This window comes from Pseudorca crassidens, chromosome 3 (assembly GCF_039906515.1).
Source record: "Pseudorca crassidens isolate mPseCra1 chromosome 3, mPseCra1.hap1, whole genome shotgun sequence".
NCBI classification, from domain to species: domain Eukaryota; kingdom Metazoa; phylum Chordata; class Mammalia; order Artiodactyla; family Delphinidae; genus Pseudorca; species Pseudorca crassidens.
In genome coordinates this window covers 143,180,191-143,202,760 of record NC_090298.1, presented here as the reverse complement: position 1 = coordinate 143,202,760, position 22,570 = coordinate 143,180,191, and positions in this window count along the sequence as shown.

Here is a 22,570-nt window from a genome sequence, read left to right as displayed (position 1 = left end):
CCCACAGACACACACAGATTTTTTCCTGCACAACCATGGCATCCTTTAACAGGTGCCTCTGTCCCCTGTAATTCTTACAAATGGTCAGTTAGGTCTAGAGGCTTGATCAGATTAAAGCTCTACTTCTGGAAAGACTATTTTCTAGATGGTGTTATATTCTTCTATCACAGGGCACTTAACAGCTGATTGTCTCGCTTTTGGTGATATTTAAAGCTATTAATGATCAAGTCCTGGATTCATTTCTTTACTAGGGATTGTGAAATACTGACATCCTAATTCTATCATTCCCTATTCATTTATTAGCCATAATACTTCCATAAAGAGAATTTCCTCTCCATCAACTCTTTGGATGCCCTTTACAGGTAGTATGTAAAGGCAGGAGGAATGTTCCGTCCTTTCTCTTTAGTTGTCATTTTTCAGAAAAATGAGTTGGTCATATAGCCTTCTCCAAAGGTCAGTGGACTCATGTTTTTTAAACATATTATATGTATTTCAATATATTCCAGTTATTTTCTGGATGCATAAATGATTCCTCTTTGACCAACTTGAGCTTTTCTAAGTTGGCTCCTGCCTTTTTAATATAACTTCAATCACCTATGAAAGCCTCCTTGCTTTCTGGTAAAGGATGATCCAGCCTCACCTTGTACATTTCCTGCCTCAGACATGGAATCAGCCATTTCTCCAAAGGAGTTCTGGTCCCTTTTAGTGGGGAATAAAATTCAAGGCCACAGTCTGGGCACGTATAGAGACATGAACAAGAGTGGTATGACGCCTGTCTTCATAACTCCCTAATCAGACTTGGAAGACTAGAGTGGAGCACGTGTTAAGTGTTAGGAAGGGCAAGGTCAGGGTGTCATGTCAGGGCTATGGCAGGACCGAGTCCAGGATGAGGGCTCAGCAGAAACTTCTGCAGAAAGAGGAAGGCGGGGAAGGATTGGGACTAGAGGAGAAATACTTCCTGCTCAGCCTGTAACTAGATGTTGAGCTTCAGAGGGAGGATTAAATGAGTAAGCATGTGACACTGACACGTAAAATGTAACATGCTAAGCAATAAACCTCTAGCTGTGCAATTCAGAACACCCAGCCTGTGAGAAAGGTTTGTAACAGGTGGACCAAGTATCAGCACCGTTCAAATCAAGGTAGGATGAGTGTTCCCTAAGAGCAATAGCTAATCAGATGTGCATTGACTGATTTAATCTATGGAAGAACCCCTTGAGGCAAGGACTGTTGTGATGCCCACTTAAGAGATGACTAGGGCTTCCCTGGTGGCTCAGTGGTTAAGAAGCCGCCGGCCAGTGCAGGGGACACGGGTTTGAGCCCTGGCCTGGGAAGATCCCACATGCCACGGAGCAACTAAGCCCGTGTGCCACAACTAATGAACCTGCGTGCTGCAACTACTGAAGCCCATGTAGCTAGAGCCTGTGCTCCACAACAAGAGAAGCCACCACAGTGAGAAGCCCACACACCGCAATGAAGAGTAGCCCCCCTCGCTGCAACTACAGAAAGCCTGCGCACAACAACGAAGACCCAAGGCAGCCATAAATAAATAAATAAATAAGTTTATTTATTTATTTAAAAAAAAAAGAAATGAAGAGTCTGAGGTTGATTGAGATTAAGGACTTTGCTAAAGGTGACCCAGTTAGTAATTAGTGGAAATGGGATTTGAACCCAGGATTTTCTGATGCCAGAACTAAGCCTCTTAGCCACTCTGCTGTGCTCTACCACCCAAACTGTAGTCGCATATAGGTTTTAAGGCCCCTTTTCAAAGGGTTAACAATCATTTCTCAACCAACAGAGAGCCTTGAAGATCGTACCCTGTCTCACTGTTGGCCAGATTTCTCCCTTGTTCCCTGCTCCCAGGATGACTCGAAATTGCACCATGGCCCTTAGAACCACTGTGTGACATGTTGACAATTCCTTCACCTCTCTTTTTCTGTACCTGTTTGCTTATCTGTGAAATGGGGATAATAATCTCCATTGATGATGGAATGATGCGATAAACGTAACGCAGAGTGAGTGCTCAACCAACGGTAGTTAGTATTAAAAATGAACCAATAGCTAACATGTGTTATATCATTTGATGACCACTACACCTACAAAGGCAGGTAGCTCGTCCCCATTTTACAGGGGAGGGCATTGAGGCACAGTAAGGGGACTTCCCATGTCTAAGGCCACACGGAGTAAGTGGCACCAGCAGCTGAACCCAGACAGAGCCCTTGGGCTTAATTTAGCACTAGGCTCTGCTGCCTTAATAATGAGTCTTGTCCAGCAGGGAGGGGGCTGTCATTTTAGTCTGGGGGCCTAGTTACTTTCCCCAACCTTGCTGAAATGAAGGGGAGATTTTTCCCAGAGATGGAGGTAACTGCTCTAAGAGGCCCGTTGTACATCAAAGCAGGTGACCCACCTCCCAAGGAGCCTACTGAACGCTGTTCTGGAGGCCTTGCTCACCGTGACCCTCAAACACAGGCAGGCACTGAGTTACTTCAGTGATCACTGGTCTAATACACCGCTTTTCTCCTTACAGAGCTCAACACTGAACATCGTCATCCCTCTAGTGCTGACACTGGGAGAGGGATGGCTTTTAAAAATTAACTTTGCATTCAAACTTTGTGTTAAACCACATATTTTAATCCCACCAGGATGGAGAGGGAAGGAAGGGGACAACCAGGTAGTGTTGGAGTTTCATCAGCAAACTTAGCCCCCTTCTCTACCACCATTTTTTTTTTTTTTTCCTCCCTGAGCTCCATTTCTTCAATCAGCCTTTATTAAGAACATAGGTTTGAGTCTACAGGAACAAATTCTTCTGGCTCTTTAAGGAACGTATTTGAAGGGGGGGGGGGGTGGTTATTAGGCTGCATTACTGGATAAATGATACAACATGCTTTCCAGCATGAATCATCCGACTAGAGTGACAAAAACAGAAGCTTGAAAACTAAGCACAGCCAAAATATTGGCAGGCCTCAGCCACTCGGGCCAGATTTCATCTCCTTTAGACAAAAAAATAATAATAATAATAATAAATTAAATTAAATTAAATTTTAATCTCATGGTGACAATTCCCATGGAGGAAGGGTAAAGTATTTTGTCTACACCCGTCCTGCCCCATCGGAATCACGACTCCTCACAATCAGAGATGGGGAAGCCCCCAAGGGTCACCTGGGCCGGCCCCTGGGCTTCCTCCCCCAGCCCGGGCAGTGCCCCCTGCCGCGGGCTCGCCTGGTAAAGAGGCGCGCTTGGCTTTTATTAGCAACACATGCGGGGGCCACCGCGCACCCGGACGGCCCGGCAGCTTGGAGCCAAAATGGATGGCTCTCAGGCCGCAAGGCCAGTGTTACAAATGCGCCGTGGCGTTCTCAGGTGGACAAATGCGGGCCTTTGCTGCGGGCCCGGGTTCCCAGGCGCTCGGAGGCGGCGGCCCCCTTCAACTCGGGGCGCGGGCGGGAGCGGAACCCGTGTTAATTACTGTACGTTTCCACTGTAAAGAGAGTCAGCCGGGGAGCGGGGCCGCCGCGGCTGCCGGGCCCCGACGCACAAAAGCTTCATATATTCTGAATGAAGGCGAATCGCAGTCTCGGCCTCCTTGAAAAGAGCCGTGAGGGAGACTTAATTCTATCCCTTTCAGCTGTGCTCAGACTGTGAAATCCACACAATCGCGCCCTTCTCTTTAAAGGGAGGGAGAAGAGGGGCCGCGGCCGCGCGCCCCGCCATTAGCTGGGCGCAGAGAGGGAGAGTTCACTCCGGGGACAAGGACGGCACGGCCCGGGGGCTGGTTGGCAGCAGCGTTTCCCATCCCACGGGGGCTGCAGCCCTTTCTCCCGCTGCATTTCACGGGGCCTTTTGTTGAGTTCGCTCTGGCCAGGGTGTAGGGAGCCTGTCAGGTGCGGAGGCCCCTGAGATCCCCTCTGCTTGCCCTGAGATCCGTTCCACCGGCGGGCTCGGATCTTCGTCCGTTCCCAAGACGCCAGGCCGTGGGTGGAGCTGTTCCGGCCCCGGGCATCTCGAGTGGCCTGGCCACACCCAGTTTGCTAGGCTCCCGCAATAATAGAAACAAGAAGAGTAGAAGAAATGCTAGAACCAAGTAAAATATATTCAACTGTATTTAAAATACTGGCGTCGTAAGTTTGATCTTGATTTTAAAATAGTTTGTGCTTTTTAAAAATACAAGCACGGTCCATATGAATCACCGGATGACAACATTTAGAAAAATACGTATATTAATTTGCAAATAGGACCCAGGTTTGACCCAGGTTTGATGTTGCATGATGAACCACATCCTTTATATCTTTGCAGTTGATTGTGTAACCTCATTCGGGGCGAATATCTTAGGAGTAAAGTGGATCTTGGGACAAACCTCTCTGAGTCCCTCCTCCATAGCCCCCAGTTCAAGCACCCTGGTCATTCTCCACAACTGCCCCAACTCTTAAATTCCAGCATCGTAAAGCCTGGCAGACTTAGCAAGTGCCTGGTTGCCCACCTAGCACTGCAATTTCCCCCATTCTCTCCTTGTGTCCCTTTCAGTTGGCAAAGCAGGGCACAGAACAGAATGACCCTGGAGCCACCTTGGGGGGGGGTGACTGTTTCCTTTATACCTAGGGAGAATGGGACACACCATTTACAGCTTGGTATTAGAAACTTAGGGGCAGAGGTGCATCCCCCCTCAGTGTCTCCCACACACCACCCATCCCTCTCCTTGCAAGAAGGGAGTAAACATTTATCAGTGACACTTGCTGTTTTTTGTTGAGTACCTGCTATGCACTAGGCACTGCGCTTGGCACTTAGCAGGGGCTGCCCCTTAATTCTCAAAAAAAAAAAAAACCCCAGGAGGTAGGTCCTATTGAGCCCAAAAGATGTACAGGGTCTTTCTCAAAATCACAGTCAATAAGTGGGAGTGGTTTTGAACCCCAGTGGGAACGATTCCCAAGTTCTTTCTGATCATGCTCATGACCTCCTCTTTATCCCCTATTCGCCGGGCTGGACCTATCACACACTTTCTGTCACCTGAGCCCCACAAAATCCTCTGAGATAGATGTTTTTCTCATTTCTCTTATCCCGTTTAATAGATAAAGAAATTGACGGTCCCAGGTGTTATTTACCCTGCTTAATGACATCAAGTAAGCAAGGCTAGCCTTTGGTCATATGCTGACACGTGGAAGAGCCACAGATCCCCATCATTACATTGCAACTATTTATTATCATTAGTAGGAAAAATTGGGAATTTCAGAGCATTTTTAAAAAGAACATATGAATCATCTTCAGTCCCATCATCCAGGAAACTTCTGTTAATTGTCTGATATGTTTCTCCCAATCTGAGGAAGGTGTCAGCTCTGGAGCCCAGACCACCCAGGTCCAAATCCTGCAATATATTAGCTGTGTGACCTTGGGAAAGTTCTTTTCTTTTCTTTTCTCTTTCCTTTCCTTTTCCGTGTCAAAGTGAGACAAAATTCACAAAAGATACAATGATACAGGTTCCATTTTAAAGTGTACAATTCAATGGCATTTATTAGGTTCACAATATTGTGCAACCATCACCTCTATCTAATTCCAAAACATTTTCATCACCCGAAAACGGGAACCCTGTACACAGTACGTGGTCTCCCTCTATTCCCCATGACCCTACTCTGCTTCCTGTCTCTATGAATACCTATTCTGCATATTTCATATAAATGGAATTATGTAATATGTGATCTTTTGTGTCTGGCTTCTTTTACTTAGCATCATATCTTCAAGGTTCATCTGTAATGTAGCATGTATCAGACTTTCATTTATTTTTCTGACAATAAGATTCCATTGTATACCAGTTTTTGATGATCTATTCATCAGCGGATGGACATTTGGGTTGTTTCCACCTGTTGGCTATTGTGAATAGTGCTGCTATGAACATTCTTGTATAAATTTTTGTTTGAACAACTGATTTTAATTCTCTTGGATATATACCTAGGAGTGGAGTTGCTGGGTCATATGGTAGTTTTATGTTTAACTTTTTTAGAAGAGAAAACCAAGTCACTGCAGATGCTTGACTCTCAGAAACTGTATGAGTTAATGTTTGTTGTTTAGGCTGCGAAATTTGGGGGTGATTTGTTACACAACGATAGATGACTAACACAACACACATGAACAGACTTGCTACAAGTATAGAAATGTACCCTAGAAACACATGTATACACACACACAGTGTCTATATTTTGACACATACCCAGAAGTCCCAGATTCTTTCTTGTTGATCTAATGCCTAGAAAAGAATGAGGTCTGACGTTTTATCTTTGTTACTACTTTTCTAATATGTGTGATATATAAAAAGGTAAGATGTGTTGCTTGTGTTAACACAACTTGAGGACATCAGCACTGTCATCATGCCTTTGTTGTCCAGCAAACGTCACTTTATTATGTGGATGCATTCCCAGAACACTGCATGAGTGAATAATGGTTTTTTGTAAATTGAATCATACTTAAAGGTCATGAGACTTGCAGCTAAAGGAAGCCTTTAGGGAGCTCTTTTTTACCTGGAATAAATTCGGTAAAATAAAGAGTCATTTCCTAAATTGTCAGGATTAGAATTCAGCATATTTTGTTTTCTTTAGATGGGGTACAGCTGCTGTATTCCTATTGCCATTATCATTAGTATAATTTCAACAAATACAATTCATACATCACAATCAGATTTCCATAAATGAGAAGTTCCAATAATAGTCAAACAGGCATAGGATCTTTCCATGACATCCTGAGATCACACATCCTTTGCATGAAAGGGGAAAAACTGCAGGATATCAACAGGTGAACAATCTTTTTTTTTTTTTTTTTTTTTTGCTGTATGCGGGCCTCTCACTGTTGTGGCCTCTCCCGTTGCGGAGCACAGGCTCCGGACGCGCAGGCTCAGTGGCCGTGGGTCACGGGCCTAGCCGCTCCGTGGAATGTGGGATCTTCCCGGACCGGGGCACGAACCTATATCCTCTGCATTGGCAGGCGGACTCTCAACCACTGCGCCACCAGGGAAGCCCGGGGTGAACAATCTTAAACTTGAAAAGAAAATATTGTGGGCCCTGCCATATGAGAAGACTTGTGATAGAACCATCTTGAAATGACTTCTCTGTAGGCAAGTTGCAGGGCCTCCAAGACATCAAGGCACTTGTGGGATACTTCCATTTGGGAAGAGTTCCCATGACATTAAAATAAAAAAAATTACCAAAGCCAGGCAACAGATATCATGGCATCATGGTTTTCACTCAGGCATAATGCAACGCACCATCATTGTGATGCTTACAAGGTAATTTCAAGATGTACAAAAGTTTATTCATAATACACTCTAGATGGCGGGAGCACATCAGGAGCTTAAAGTTGCTTGATGCTTTGCTTGTAAATACATAGACCAGTGGTTCTTAAACACCGGTGTTCATCAAACTCACCATGAGGGTTCATTATAACCCAGATAGCTGGGTCCCGTCCCCAGAGTTCCTGACTCACTAGGTCTGGGGTGGGGCCCAAGAATTTATATTTCTAGCAAGTTCCCAAGTGAGGCTGTTGCTGCTGATTGGGGTCGCACTGAGAACCACTGGCTCAGTCCATCTCTGGAAGGATTAATGCAAGACTTCCTTTACAATATACACCCTTTTTGTATAATTATCTGTTCAAATGATGTACCTGGAGTTTACGTTCCCGGACACATAGGAAAAAAGTTTTCCTTTCGTTGTTCCCTGTGAGGCAAGAGCAGGGGCTTATCCTCTGGCTCAGCCACACTGTGATCTTATATAAGGTGCTCTGGGAGTTTTCAAATATGTTAACAAACTCTTCCATACTTTGAGAGGTACAGCTGATTCCTCTACTCGTCAGTGTGAGCTGTGCTAAGTGACTTCCTGCTAATGAATAGAATGTGGTGGAAGTGTCATTGCGTGACATTTGAGATGAGGATGTAAAAGGCACCGTGACTTCCTCCTCGGTCTCTCTCTTGGTTCACTCACTCTGAGGACAGTGGCTGCCATGTTGTGAGGACACTCAAGCGGCCCTGTGGAGAGGCTGAGTTCCTGATGAGGAACTGAGGCCTCCTGCCAACAGCCATGTGAGTGAGCCATCTTGGGAATGGATCCCCCAGCTTTTAGCTAACTTCAGCCCTGGCCAACATCTTGACAACAACCCCTTGAGAGACCCCCCTACCCGTACCTCCCCTACAAGCCAGAACCACCTAGCTAAGATGTTTCCAAATTACTGAGCCACAGAGACTCTGAGATCATATAAAATTGGTTTAAGACACTAAGTTTTGCAGTAACTTTTTTTTTTATTTAGCCACTCCACAGGTGGCTTGCAGGATCTCAGTTCCCCGACCAGGAATTGAACCTGAGCCATGACAGTGAAAGCCCAGAATCCTAACCACTAGGCCACCAGGGAATAGTTTTGGAGTAACTTTTAACACAGCGATAAACAACTTGCACAGGAATTTGACCTTTTTAAGCCTCAGCTTCCTCCTGCATAAAATGGGGCTAATATTATCTTGACTTCATGGGGTTATTGTGAGGTTTAGCTGAGATAGTGCACCTAATGCCTTAGAACGGTGCCTGGCATGGAGTAAGCGTTTGGCAGATGACGGCTGTTGTCATTTTTGCCCATCGTAATTTCTAATCAGTGGATTTCTACCAGGAGGCTTTCCTTGTCCGATGGGTCTCATCCAAGGCAGTGCAAAGGACTTGTCACCGACCTGGGGCCCCTGGCTTCTGAGCTCTGTCTCTTTCTCTGTTCACAGGAAGGGGAGCTGGTCTTCTTCCTTGAGCTAGTCTGAGCCAAGTGTGGTTGCACCTGGGAATGGGTCTCGAAGGAAGCATTCAGGGACAGCCATTCAGTTCTCCAGTACAGGCATTGGGACCCTTCGGGCTGCACATCTGGGCCTCCCTGAAGCTGGGAGGAGGAGAAAGTTCACTCTCTTTCCTCTCAACACTCCCATAATTGTCCCACCATTGCATAAACCCACTCTGTCCTCGTGAGTTTTCCCAATAGGACTTTAAAATCATGGCTTAGAGAATCAGGCTGGATTTTAATGACTATTTTAACTGTCAGGTCATTAGAAAGTCTTAGCCTTCCTTCTTCTTACAGCTTGGATTTGTAATGGCTTAAGTTTAAATGATCTCCATAAGGAATTTATTTTCAGTTTAGTAGTCTACCCCAAGTCTGACTTTCCAAGCCATTTCTTTGCCAGATATAGAAATGGTGTCAAAAATTTGATATGAGTCAGGCTATGACTAAGCTGAAAGATGCTGGTATGTTGATGATCTGCCTTGGAGTAGCTGGGAGAAAAGCAATTGGCTCGGTGGGCAGCCAGTATGATGTGTTCAGACACTGGACCAATGGAACGGAAGTCCCCAAATCAGGGCCTGCAAACTTGATATAGAACTGAGCTCCAGACAAGACATGCTGCTGCCAAGGCAGAGAGCCAGAACTGGGCTCCAGGACAATAACACAGCCTCAGGGGCTTCTCTGGGCCCCTGAGTCTGCAAATGGCTCCACTGGGTAGTGTTGGTATAGGGTGAGTGATGAGGAGTTTGAGACATTCTCTCTCCATCAGAATGAAGGGCTAAGAAACTGCAGTAGGGTTAGGCCTATAAGAGCTGGGGAGCATAGTGGAGACTGCTGAGCTGAGCTAGGAAGGCCAGAGACAAGAAAACGAGTAAGGGATTAAGTTAAGATTACTTTCTTTGCAAGTGGCAGAAACCCAACTCATATTGAACAGAAAAGAAAAGGTATTAAAGAGAAATGAAACATTTGCATGGCCTTCAGGCATGGCTTGATCCAGGATGATACTTCCTCAATTCCCAGCTCTGATTCCCTTTGTTTTGTCCTTTTTGTCAAGCAGGCTCTTCCCATATGTTAATAAATATGGCTAACAGTGGTTCTAGGCTTCCGTGCTACTATCTCAGAAACCCTCAGGGAAAGAAAAGGCCCTTTTCTTCATGTTCCAACTAAACTCACAAGTTTGACCCTGGTTCTTCTGGTGTGGGTCTTGTGCTGATCCTTGAACTGCAGCTCATCTGGATCATGGTGGGGGTGGGAGGTGGGAATGGGAGGGCTGCCACACCAGTACCTCATGGACTGAGAGAGACGGGTGGTTTCCCAAAGGGGAAGGGATGTTGAAGTGGCAGCATATGCCCACTCTAGTTTGCTGACGTCTACCGTGGAGAATACAGAGAGCCGTCTTTGCTCATAGTGAGTCATATAGATACATACTCAGCAATAGTGCAGTTTTAGCTCCTGAGGAGAAAAATAGCTGTTTTTAATTTAGACACCAAATCACCTAATTGGCCAATGGTTGGATAGTTTTGTCTTTCTCCTTAGTATCTCCTCACTGTGCAGACTTATGTTTCTTTCAGACTACCTTTCTGGAATTTTCCTCTGGCTGTATCATGATTAGAAAAACCTATGTTATACTGGGCACAGAACTTCCCCTTTCTGAGTCTCATTTTCTTCAGATGGAAAAATGGAGATAATCATTGCCCTGTAGGGCTTTCTGAAAGGTCAAACAAAAAATTAATAAAAATGAAAAATATTAAGGAGAGCACTGTTGTTTGCCAGGCACTGGGCAAAGCAATAGTGTCATTAGGTAGAAATAATTATTACCACCCATGGTATGGATGAGGCATTGAGGTACAGAGAGGTTAAGTAACTTACCTGCATCACACAGCTACTAAGGAGACAGAGCAGGGATGTGGATTCACATTGCCTACCTGTAGGGTTGGAGCTTCTAGCCACTACTCTATCCTGCTTGTCAGCAAGGGATTAGAGTGCTATACAAGTATACAGTTGGTGTGCAGGGCTTTTCAACCTGGGATCTACAGACCCCACACCCCTCCTGACCCAGGGGTTCGTGAACTTGGATGGGGAAAAAGTAAAATCTTTATTTTCACTAACCTGTAACTAAAATCTAGCATTTCCTTCTATGATGAACGTAAGCCACAAACCAATACGCTTCGGTAACTCTGATATCTGTAGAATCACAGATATTTTCCTATCGTATTACATTTGCAAATATTTTAAAATATCATTTATGTTCATCACTACTTTAAATTATGTTGGACACTAGATTATTTAATAAGAAGATAAAAATAAAGAAAGCATATATATTAATTTATTGCAAATTTTAAAATGGTTACAACTGTATTTTAATTGGTTTCCTTTGTAATTTGATGTAGTTTATTTTATGCATTTAAAAACATAGGTTTATGCTCTGGGTCCATAGCATCCCAGAAGAGGGGTAAGGAAGGAGCTAGGGGCTGGGCAGAGTGGATTCACCCCTCTTGAGGGGGGCAAGGGGGTGGGCATTAGCCCCAGGCGGGGGCAGGGCTGGTGAGCCCCTCACAGGGCAGTGCTGGAAGTTGTCCCCAGCTGATTGACTCACCACAGCCTGGCTGCGAATTTCCAGTTGCCAGGAAGTTGTTGAATATGACTGTAGGAGAAGGAACCCAGTGCCTCGGATGTAAGGGTTTTAGTGACACAGGTCTTCCTGGTGCCTCAAGCCTGCGGCTGGACCAAAGTGCTGTCCTAGGAGGCCCTTTGGTGCCATTCCTAGGGAGGGGCAGCTTGCCAGTCAGACAGGCACAGGGTCCAGCTCAGGCTCCTCCAGGTGCAGTCCTGGCCACACATTCTGTCTCAGAGCCTTGGATTCCCCATCTGAGAAGTGGGCATGTGATGCTTACCACCCAGGCTGGCCAGGGATTGGCTCAGGCAAGGAATTGCAAAGTCCTCTGTAAACTGTAAGGTTCTATCCCAAAGTTAGTGATGATTTTTATTCCTGTCTTCAGAAGGAGGGGAAAGACCCATATTTACTAAGGTCATGGTTCCCTCATTGAGGGAGGTGGGAGAATGTGGGAGAGGCTAACAGGGTATCCAGCTGTCCTCACGCCCTCCAGTGTGACCCTGGCCACAAGCACTCAACAATATGGAGAGTTGTAGGGATGGGAATTTTAGATTCTTGTGCCTTCATTACTTGCAAGAACACTGATGCCTAATGATCCCTAAATGGAAGCTTTTTAAAAAGCTAAGTGCATATGCATGTATATATGTATTTATGCACCCAAAGCCCCATATTTCTAAGGGGGAAATCAGGTTCCTGGGACATAGCTGTAGCTCCTCAGTTGTTTAATTGAAAAATAGTGCTGAGGAGCTCATAGCCTATAAAGATGGAAGACGGGGAACCCAGGAGACAATCAGGCAGAGTGTGTGACAGCCTTCTCTCATATTTATATTTACACCTTCCAGAGGCTTCTCTGAAATAATTAAGGGTAGAGGGTGAACTTGCTAAATATGACTCAAGAAAGTAAAAGCTGTACACACACACACACACACATGTAAAATGCCTTTTTCTGAGTAAAATGTGAGTCTCCATTTCTGGTCTTGTTCTGGTATCATCTTGTCCAAAGCGATTGGCACTCCTGTCCAAATCCACCTTCCTTTCTCAAAGTCTTCCTCTCTCTTCTTCCGTTTTTCCACAGAGTCATTAAGCACTGACTCATGTAGTGGTGGATATCTTGATTTAGGTTCTAATCCCAGCTGTGCCTCCTACGGGCTGTTCGTTCTTGAGCAAGTCACTTAGCGTCTCTGGGATCGTAGATCCCTCCTCTAAAATGGGCTGATAAAGCACTTGCTCACAGGGTAGCTGTGATGCTTATATGGGATGGTTCAGAAAAGGGGCTTGGGGCTCCCCTGGTGGCGCAGTGGTTGAGAGTCCGCCTGCCGATGCAGGGGACGCGGGTTCATGCCCCGGTCCGGGAAGATTCCCACATGCCGCGGAGCGGCTGGGCCCGTGAGCCATGGCCGCTGAGCCTGTGCGTCCCGAGTCTGTGCTCCGCAACGGGAGAGGCCACAGCAGTGAGAGGCCCGCGTACCGCAAAAAACAAAAACAAAAACAGAAAAGGGGCTTGATACAGACCCTGGCAGGGAGGCAGAGCCAGTGATGACTGTCTGCTCCCTGTGTCTGTGAAGGCACAGTTTGCTGGGCTCCAGGGCTGGTAAATTGAAGGAACACTAAGTGTCCTCATAGACTTCTATGCCAAGGGCTGCAAGGACACGGAGGCGGAAGTGACCAGTTAGGACAGTAACACATTGTACAGTTCAGAAGCCGAGGGGCAGGCAGAGGAGGTGACTTGCACATGATGCTAGGCTGTCTGACATTTCACGTTTCACACCCTTTATACCCAATTATACCCAATTTATACCCAATTATCTTTCCCTGTATCTCTCCTGAACTCTCAGAGGATAGAATAACTAACATTTATTTGTAATAATAATCACAATATTTATTTGAGAACTTCTTCTGTGCCAGGCACTGAGTGGATCTGCATAAGCACAAGCGAGGTGGGTCCTCTGTTACCCTTGGGGTACAGATGAGGAAACCGGAGCGGCAGAGAGGTTAAGACCCCGGCTAGCATGGGAACGGGCACGACGGGCACAGACTCCAGAGCCCCTGATGTCACCACTTCTTCATACTATCTCGACACAGAAGGAGGCTGAGTTTCTTTCCCCCGGCTAGTCTGAAAATAACACATGACCCCTTTCCACTTCCACTTTAGCTTTAAGGGAGATCCCTGCAAACCTGGGTTCGCATCTTGGCATCATCCCTGTCTGATGCACGGTCCTTGGTGATACACTTTAGCTTTTTGAGCTCGGTTTCCTCTGCTGTGAAACAGGTCTGGTGAGCCGATTACCCACAGGCTTGCTGCAGGAATCCCGAAGGACACCTGGGGAAGACACTTACCGTGGGTCAGGATCTCTGTAGGCGCTCCTCTGAGCTGAGTAAGGGGTCGTGTTCAGAGGGTGGGCCAGGCCTGGCTTCCCCAGGCCCTTCGTGGCCCACGTGGGGATGATGGGACCACAAAAACTGGTACTTGCACGTGAAGTAGGCTTACAGGTTACTAGCCAGCCTGCCCGTGCTTCCCACTGTCCTGTTGATAAGCATCGCCCCAGAAGAGTAATGGTGGGGCATGCGCGGAGCTGACTGCCCCTCGCCGCCCGCCCGCACATCTTGAACCAATTCAGAGCCGCAGAAGCCGCTCAGGTCACACACAGCACACCACTTTCCATGGGCTGGCCACGCAGCCTCGTTAGATTGGCATTTTTAATAAATCTGGAGCGGAGCTCCAACATTGCAAACGTTGTGCTCCAGGCGGCCGGCTACCGACATCACCTCCAGCCCCTCCTGCAGCTTCTGCGTCTTCACTCCTGCGCACACCCTCCAGCCCCCAGGGCAGAGCGTTTATTTTGGAGTTTCCACAGTGTTGTGCGTTCTTTTGTTTTGCTTTTCCAACAAAGAGATGCTTCTGGGAAAAGCCCAGGGCCTGGGGCTGCACCTCTGCTGATGTCAGGGGTTGGGACCGGGCTTTGAAGACACTCAGAAGTCAGAACGTGGAGGACTCTGCTGGGACTTTAATGCAGCCCAGCAGGTGTTTGTGGAAAACCTAAAACTGGTTAAAAAGGACAAAGAAGCCTAGACCCTGCCCTCAGGGCATCATCAGTCCAGGGGGAAGATAAGGGATTAAATAACATATTTCAACAAAATGCCCTGAGTGCTGGGATCCAGGCATCCATCCATCCTTTGATCCATCCATCCATCCATCCATCCCACGAATATTGAGGGCCTCCTTCCTGCCCACTACGGGAGACAAAATAGTGAACAAAATCAAGTCCCTGATTTTGTGGCAAATAATAGACAAATAATTGGAAAAAAATGTATTTAACATGTCAGGAGGGGATAAATGTAATGAAGAAAAAATAAAGCAAGGTAAAGGGGTAGAGAGGAATAGATGTGTGAGTAAAAGCTCTGTGTGTGTGTGTGTGTGTGTGTGTGTGCACACACACACACTTCGTTGCGGTGCGCGGGCTTCTCATTGCGGTGGCTTCTCTTGTTGTGGAGCACGGGCTTTAGGTGCACGGGCTTCAGCAGTTGCAGCATGTTGGCTCAGTAGTTGCGGCAAGTGGGCTCTAGAGCGCAGGCTCAGTAGTTGTGGCATACGGGCTTAGTTGCTCCGCAGCATGTGGGATCTTCCCGGACCAGAGCTTGAACCCATGTCCCCTGCATTGGCAGGCGGATTCTTAACCACTGCGCCACCAGGGAAGTCCCCCTAAGCATCACTTTTCATCTGCTGCTATTCGCATTTATTCCCTTTTGAAGCATTATATTTAGAAAGATCTTTTCATTCACTGTAAGTTGTTCCAACACCACCACATCCCCATTTGTCAAAGCCTTGCTGAGTGGTTGGAGCTGTTGCCAATGTCACTCTCTTTGACTTCCTGCAGCCCTGTGTCTTTTCTGCATTGTATCTCTGGGTGACAACACAGGACAGGCAGCAGAGATGACCCTCTGGGCAAGGGAGCTTGTGTTACATGGTAAGCCACGTCTGAGTGAGACTCAGATTTTTAACTGGTGGGTTCTTGAGTGAAGATTTCCATGTTCCAATGACCTACACTTCCTTCCACAAGGTCATACCAGAGGATATGAGGAAGTCCCCTCATGGCAATAAGGTGCTATGGGGGTTCAGAGAAAGAGCACCTATCTTTGTATTTGTTCCTTAAAATGACTGTCTGATCATACAGGCATAAAGAATAAACTTACACTCCATTACTTGCCAAGGACCTTACATCTATTTGCTAAGTGAGTTCTCCACCACCCCTCTGTGAAATAGATGGTATTATTATAACCTTCCTACAGACTAATTGAAAGGCTGAAAATTGAAGTGACTGCCCAAGTGGTGATATCAGACTTGAAATTAACCCATCTATCTCCCCAAATAACCCAAGCACCCCCTCTTCTTTTCCTCTATGAATGTATATATTTCTCTTCAGCCAAATTCTGATCCCTGTTTGTAAAAGAGATAGCTCCACTGGACATGCCTCAGGAACAGAAGCCACTTAATGAGGTAATCTTCCTCTGCTAGCTCATGAAAAACATTTCCAGGGATGCTAAGAGCTACTTTTATTGAGCATGTTCTCAGCATCAGGCACTGTGTTTGTGCTTGAAGACCTGTCTTATGTATCTTCAGATAACAGGGAGGGAGGAGTTATGACCCCTGGTTTATTAATAAGGAAAGTGAGACTCAAAAAAAAAGCAGCTTTGGACTGGGATTCAAACCCATGTTCATGCGCTGCCTGCCTCTATGCAGGGTGCACTAGGGAATAGCTGTGGTCAGATGCTAGAGGCAGCAGGCAAATGGGGTTTTGACATAAAGCTCAAATATTCCTTAGGAACTCCAGAGCATCTTAAATTATTTTCGGCGAAGGATCAGTTGTTCTGTTTTTGGTTTTTCATTTCTAATCTATTGTGGGCCAATGCTTCTGTAAAATACAATAAAAAATGAATTTGTAGGAAGACGATTGTAAAGTGATTTCTGGGAAGTGTTTGGATGTCACAGCCATGTTAAATTTCTAGAAATGTTTTAAACATGCCTCTCAGTTTCTCCTTTGAAATCTTCTTTGAGCAGAAAAGAGGAGATCAGGTAAGTTGGAGGCTTAGGTAGGAGAAGGTATGAAGACAGGCGAGAGTTTTGGAGGAGGAAAGACAGGAGAGTTTTGGAGGACAGCAGCAAACAAAGGCTCAGAGAAGCCTCTGCTGGGATGCTGAGGCTTGGGGAGGAGGGGTGTCTGCAGAGAGTTTTTAGAAGATGTGGTTTGAGCTCTGGCATGTAATTCCATCCTTCCTTGCTTGCTCTTCAAAAGACTTCAGTAAAAATGGAGGTTATTTTTCAAGGCTTTTGGGGTCTGATAATGGTTTCTTTTGACTGCAACACTGGGTGTTGAAAGGCACTAAGATGGGGAAAAAGGAAATGCAGATTTTCATTGAAACGACTTTCTCCGTACCTATTACAGGAGTGAGGTTCTGAGCTAGACTTTCCACAAGGCAGCTCATAATGGCATAATGGTATTGATAATGATGGAGTTAATACTGGTAATAGAAATAACAAGAATAACAATTATAAAAAGAGTCATTAGCATTTATTACATGCCTAATATGAGCCAAGGGCTGCGCTAGGCATTTTACGTACGTTTATTACACAACAGTTATATGGAGGTGGGTGTGAAATCCCCATTTTATTATTACCAAGTGTATAATTTATTTTTAGCTGTCAGAGGAAGGAGGAGATGAACCTTAGATCAGGGCAGTGAAAGAGCAGGAATTTTCAGGAGCTGTAGGAGCTAATGGACGAATCTACAAAACCGGACGGGATGGAGGAGAAGCCAGGGGTCAACAGGGAATAAAAGGCAGGTAAAGAACGTGGATAGATTATAAGCTGGTTGTGGTAACCAGCTTCCAAGATGACACCCACCGCACAGTGATCCTTGCCCTCTGCCACTCACACGCCTCTGTAATCTCCTCCTGGCCTTAAATCAGAGCTGTCTGTGTAACTAATAGTACGTGGTGGAAGTGATAGTGTGTGTGTTGTGAGGCTGCATCGTAAAAAACCTTGTAGGTTCCGTCTTGGCCCCTTGGATCCCTTGCTCTAGAGAACGCCAGTCACGATGCTGTGGGTTCACTCAAGCAGCTCTGTGAAGAGGCCTGCGTGGAGAGAAACTGAGGCCTTCTACCAATGCTGAATGAATGACTGTTCATTAGAAATGGATCCTCCAGCCCAGGTCAGGCCTTCAGATGACAGTAGCTCTAGTTGACCTCTGACTGCAACCTCATGAGACACCCCCAAGCCGCAGCTGCCCAGCTGAGCTGCTCACAGATGTCTGACCTACAGAAATTATGAGATAATAAATGGTTATTATTAAGTCACTAAGTGCTGGAGAGACGTGCTAGGCAACATATAACTAATACTTAGGTCTAGATGAATCTCAGGAAAACAGCGTTTGGCTGTTTTGCTTCTTTTGAGTGGGATTGGATCCTTCTCTTTGAACTGAGTGTGGATCCCTTAAAAAGAAAACATTTCTTACTATTTATAATCCCAAGCACCGCTGAAGCTTGGCTATCCCCTTAAATGTCAGACCTGATGGTAAGAATGGGACACCTTTTGGGTTTGGTACATGAACTTGGGGCCAGGTGATCAGAGGAAGCATACTCGGAACTTCCTTTGGGACCAAGGAGGAAGGGAGAGGAACAAGGGTGAATGGGAGAGAAAGAAGAATAATGCAGGGAGCTGGAGAAAGTCTGATTCCTTTCGGATATTTGGGGAGGTTACCTAACTTAGTAGGGCTTCTGTTCAGTGGAGTGTTCATGGGGTCCAGAGAAGCCACCCTTTCGGGGCTGATGGAGGGTTGGTCAACTGCAGCAATGAGGATCCAGGAGCTGGAAGCAGAGAAGACCTGGAAATTGGGGGAGGAATTTGGACCTTCATAGGTTGTGGAGCTAAGGGAGAGGTGGTGAAGGCTGGTACGCTAGGTCTCTGAGGAGCGGAGGGCAGAGCTCCGAGGCTGCTCTGTGTCAGGAACTGGTGTGATGACAGCAACCAGGGTGTCAAATCCTTTTTTTTACGGAGCCTCCCGCCCAGGGACATCTGAGTTGGGCGTATATCCCCATCTTTCAGACCTACTTTGTTCTTCCACATTGAATGTGACAACGTTTTCTTTCAAGAAGGTGCAGGTTTATACAGAACGGTAGGCAAGCTGGACTTGTTCCTTTCCATCAGCAATTTGGGGCCTCTGATATGAGGGTTAGCTAGGAGTCCGAAGACCAGAGTGTGCTATGCTTCTGCCTCCTTTCTCTCTCTTCCTTGTAGCCCAGTGCTGGGCTGCCCAGAAAAGCCAGTCCCTGTGGCTCCCCTGTGAGCCTGTTTAATATCAGACCACTGAGGTGAATAAAACTCACAAAAGTTTACGGTGTGTAAATCACGGTTATGTCCTACCCTGGGCCTCAGCGCAGAAAGGCTTGATTCCTTCTTAAGATTTGTAAGTGGAAACAGCTTCTCTTCAGTGTCAGAAGTGTTTTAGGAATGGTGGCAAACATTTGAGAGGCAAGGCAGGCCCAGCACCCTCTGTCTCAGGGAGGGGCTTAAAACTTGGACTGGGCCTCACAGTTGCCTTAAGGCCTTTCCTGGGGATCCAAGACCACGAAACAGCCATGGCAGTCTACGTGGCTGGGAGATTGGACAGCTCTGCCCTAATGGGATAGCAGAGTTCCAACCCAAGTCTTCCCCTGGAACAGAATCTTCTTGCCTTTTACCACCTTCCTCTATGACCTTCATCTCAGTGTCGCCCTTCCCTATCTGACCTATTTGTTTACACCTCCATGTTTTCTTATAATCAGTCTGTTCCCACTGGAGGATACTACACTCCCCACCCCTTCCACCTTCTCCATCCTGGGAGTTCTTACCTACACCTCCCAACATAGCTGAAATACCCTCCCTCCATGCACCTCTGCTGAGTTTCCGTGGGTTCCTTCTGTGCTTTTGCTCTCCTCCATCTACGGTGTTCATTGTTTACACATCTCTCTCCCCTAAAGAGTGTAAGCTGTGGAGATAAGAGACTGTGTTTCATTCATGATCAGGACAGTACAAACTATGGGTGAGGTGGGGGACTCTAGATAGCATTCTATCCTTGTAAGCCCCTGACACCGGCGTGTCCCTCTTACCATGGCTTCCTCGTTCCCTCCTTCTTACTGGTGGGGAAACTGAGGTTCAGAATTGCTAAGTGACTTGTCCAAGGTTTTGGTTAAAAGGAGGCAGGGTCAGGAGGTGAGCCTGGACTCAGTGCCCAGAATGGAGGTATTTCACCCTTACACTGTATTGTTTGCCACTAACGGGCATCAACCAGGAATTTGAAAAGATGTTAGTACTGCCTCACCCTGGCACTCCTCGAGCCCAAGAGTACCTGGAAACACAAAGGAGTCAAGTAATCTTTTAAAAAGCTCTCACACTGGGACCAGAAGAGTCCCCTGAAAGGATTCAGAAGAGGGTCTGGCCAAAAAAATGAATATTACAAATTATTGAGAAAGAAGAGCACTGTTAGAATTTTCTTAAAAAGAACAAACAAACGAAAATCCCTTTTCAATGCTTAAGTCCGTATGACCATCTAAATTTCAAAGCCCAGAACAAAAATCAAAAATTCCCTTTATTTACATCCATTGGTGAATATTGCCATGATTCAATTCCAAGGCAAATATCTTTTTTTTTTTTTTTTTTTTTTTGGGGTACGCGGGCCTCTCACTGCTGTGGCCTCTCCCGTTGCGGAGCACAGGCTCTGTACGCGCAGGCCCAGCGGCCATGGCCCACGGGCCCAGCCACTCTATAGCACGTGGGATCCTCCCGGACCGGGGCACGAACCCGCATCCCCTGCATCGGCAGGCGGACTCTCAACCATTGCGCCACCAGGGAAGCCCCAAGGCAAATACCTTTTAAAAATATTTTAAACACCAAGATTTCCAAGGGAAGTGTCAGACACATATCATAACTATTAATGTCAATAAGGAATCATCTCATGCTGTGCTACATTGTTTTCTTTCTTAAAGCTAGAATCCGAGTCAAAAGAAAATTGAATTTAAATAATAAAGGATTCTGATCCAATGTTAGCCTCTGGACTTATTTTTCATGTCAGAGAACTGGTTGCTAACACCAGCTATTTGAGTGTGATCACCTGAGAAGGAATGTTTGTCTCGCTCTGTCTCAAAGCAGGAAAAATGGTTGACGGAGTCAGACATTTTTTTTGACCTGGGGCATTAATCCTCTGTAACATCCCCCAGTGAGCATCAGTAGAGACTGGTTAAGCCTGGAGGGTCAGTCCTTACCTTTGGACCATCATGTAACTATTGGTAAGACAACATAAGGTGGAATGTTCATGATACATCATTAGGTACAAAAACCAAGTGCAGCACTGGTTGTGTGGTGTTTTAGATTTCACATATAAAGTGAGAGTCCATTACTGCAAACAGAACAGAACAGGACTCTATCTATATCTATCTATCTATCTATCTATCTATCTATCTATCTATCTATCTATCTATCTTTGTATAGTTCTGGAACAATGTGGAAGGGTTCCCACCAAGCAGATGCCTAGAGGTGCTGGTGGTGGATTTATTCATTTTTCTTTGTATACTTAAAAAATTACTTCACTTATTGGAACAAGCCTATGTTCCTTTTGTAATAAAAACAATAACAAAACATAATTTAAGAAAACCATCTGTTTTGTGATTTTCATTGGAGTGTAGCTTTTCTCTAGACTCATTCTCAAAAAAAATGTTTCGGGCTTCCTAACAAGAATCAAACATAAATATGGACTTCTGCAATCTATAATGATTTTGTTTAGTCATTTGTTAGCTTTCTTTTTAACATTTTATTTTATTGAAGTACAGTTGATTTACAATGTTGTGTTAATTTCTGCTCTACAGCAAGATGATTCAGTTATACATATATATATATATATATATATTCTTTCCATATTCTTTTCCATTATGGTTTATTACAGGGTATTGAATATAGTTCCCCATGTTATACAGTAGGACCTTGTTGTTGATCCATTATATACATAATGGTTTGCACCTGCTAATCCCAAACTCCCAATAAATCCCTCCTCCACCCCCTTTCCCCTTGGCAACCACAAGTCTGTTCTATTTGTGTGTCTGTTTCTGTTTCATAGATAAGTTCATTTGTGTCGTATTTTAGATTTCACACATAAGTGATATCATATGGTATTTGTCCATCTGTTAGCTTTCTTATTGTCTGTCTTTCTGTACTGGGGTATCAACCCCATGGGGATAAAAAGTTGGTTTGGTTCACTCCTGGGTCTGTGGCGCTTAAGAGGGTGTCTGGCAAATGGTAGGAGCTCAATAAATTTATCTAGCTCTATTTATCTTTATTTTGCAGAGGTGAAGTGTCTTGACCAGGATCACCAACAGCTTTTAATGACATAGTGATAATCTGTTAACTTAATAAATATTTATTAAATACCTATTACACAACAGGCCCTTACCCTTACTAGGCTCTTGGCATTTAAAAGCAAGGGGGAATAACAAGATGGATAAGGTTCCTACTCTCAAGGAGAGTTTTCTAATTTATTAGTGGGAAGAGAATTGAAACCAACACAATACCCTGTCTCTGTGTTAAGCAATGCTGGGAATCGGTAGAACTGACTTACCTGTGCGCTCCAGAAATACCTGCTTCCAGAAGGTAAGACACAGTGAACTAATCAGCTTATTTATGAAAACTAACAGATCCAGCAATTCCACTTCTGGGTACTTATCTGAAGAAAATGAAATCACTATCTCAAAAAGGTATCTCGCTCACATGTTTATTGCAGCATTATTTGTAATAGCCAAGACATGGAAACAACCTGTGTCCATCGATGAATGAATGAATAAAGAAAATGTGTTTTATATATATAAAATATTTTATATACACATTTATATATATATGTAACACATTTTCTTTCTATATCTATATCTATCTATCTATCTATCTATCTATCTATATCTATCTATCTATCTATATATATATATAATGGAATACTATTCCACCAAAAAAAGAAGGAAACCCTGACAAAGTAGATGAACATTGAGGGCATTATGCTAAGTGAGATAAGTCAGACGAAGAAAGACAAATACTTTATGATCACACTTATATATGAAATCTAAAATCAAAACAAAGAATTGAACTCATAGAGACAGAGAACAGATTGG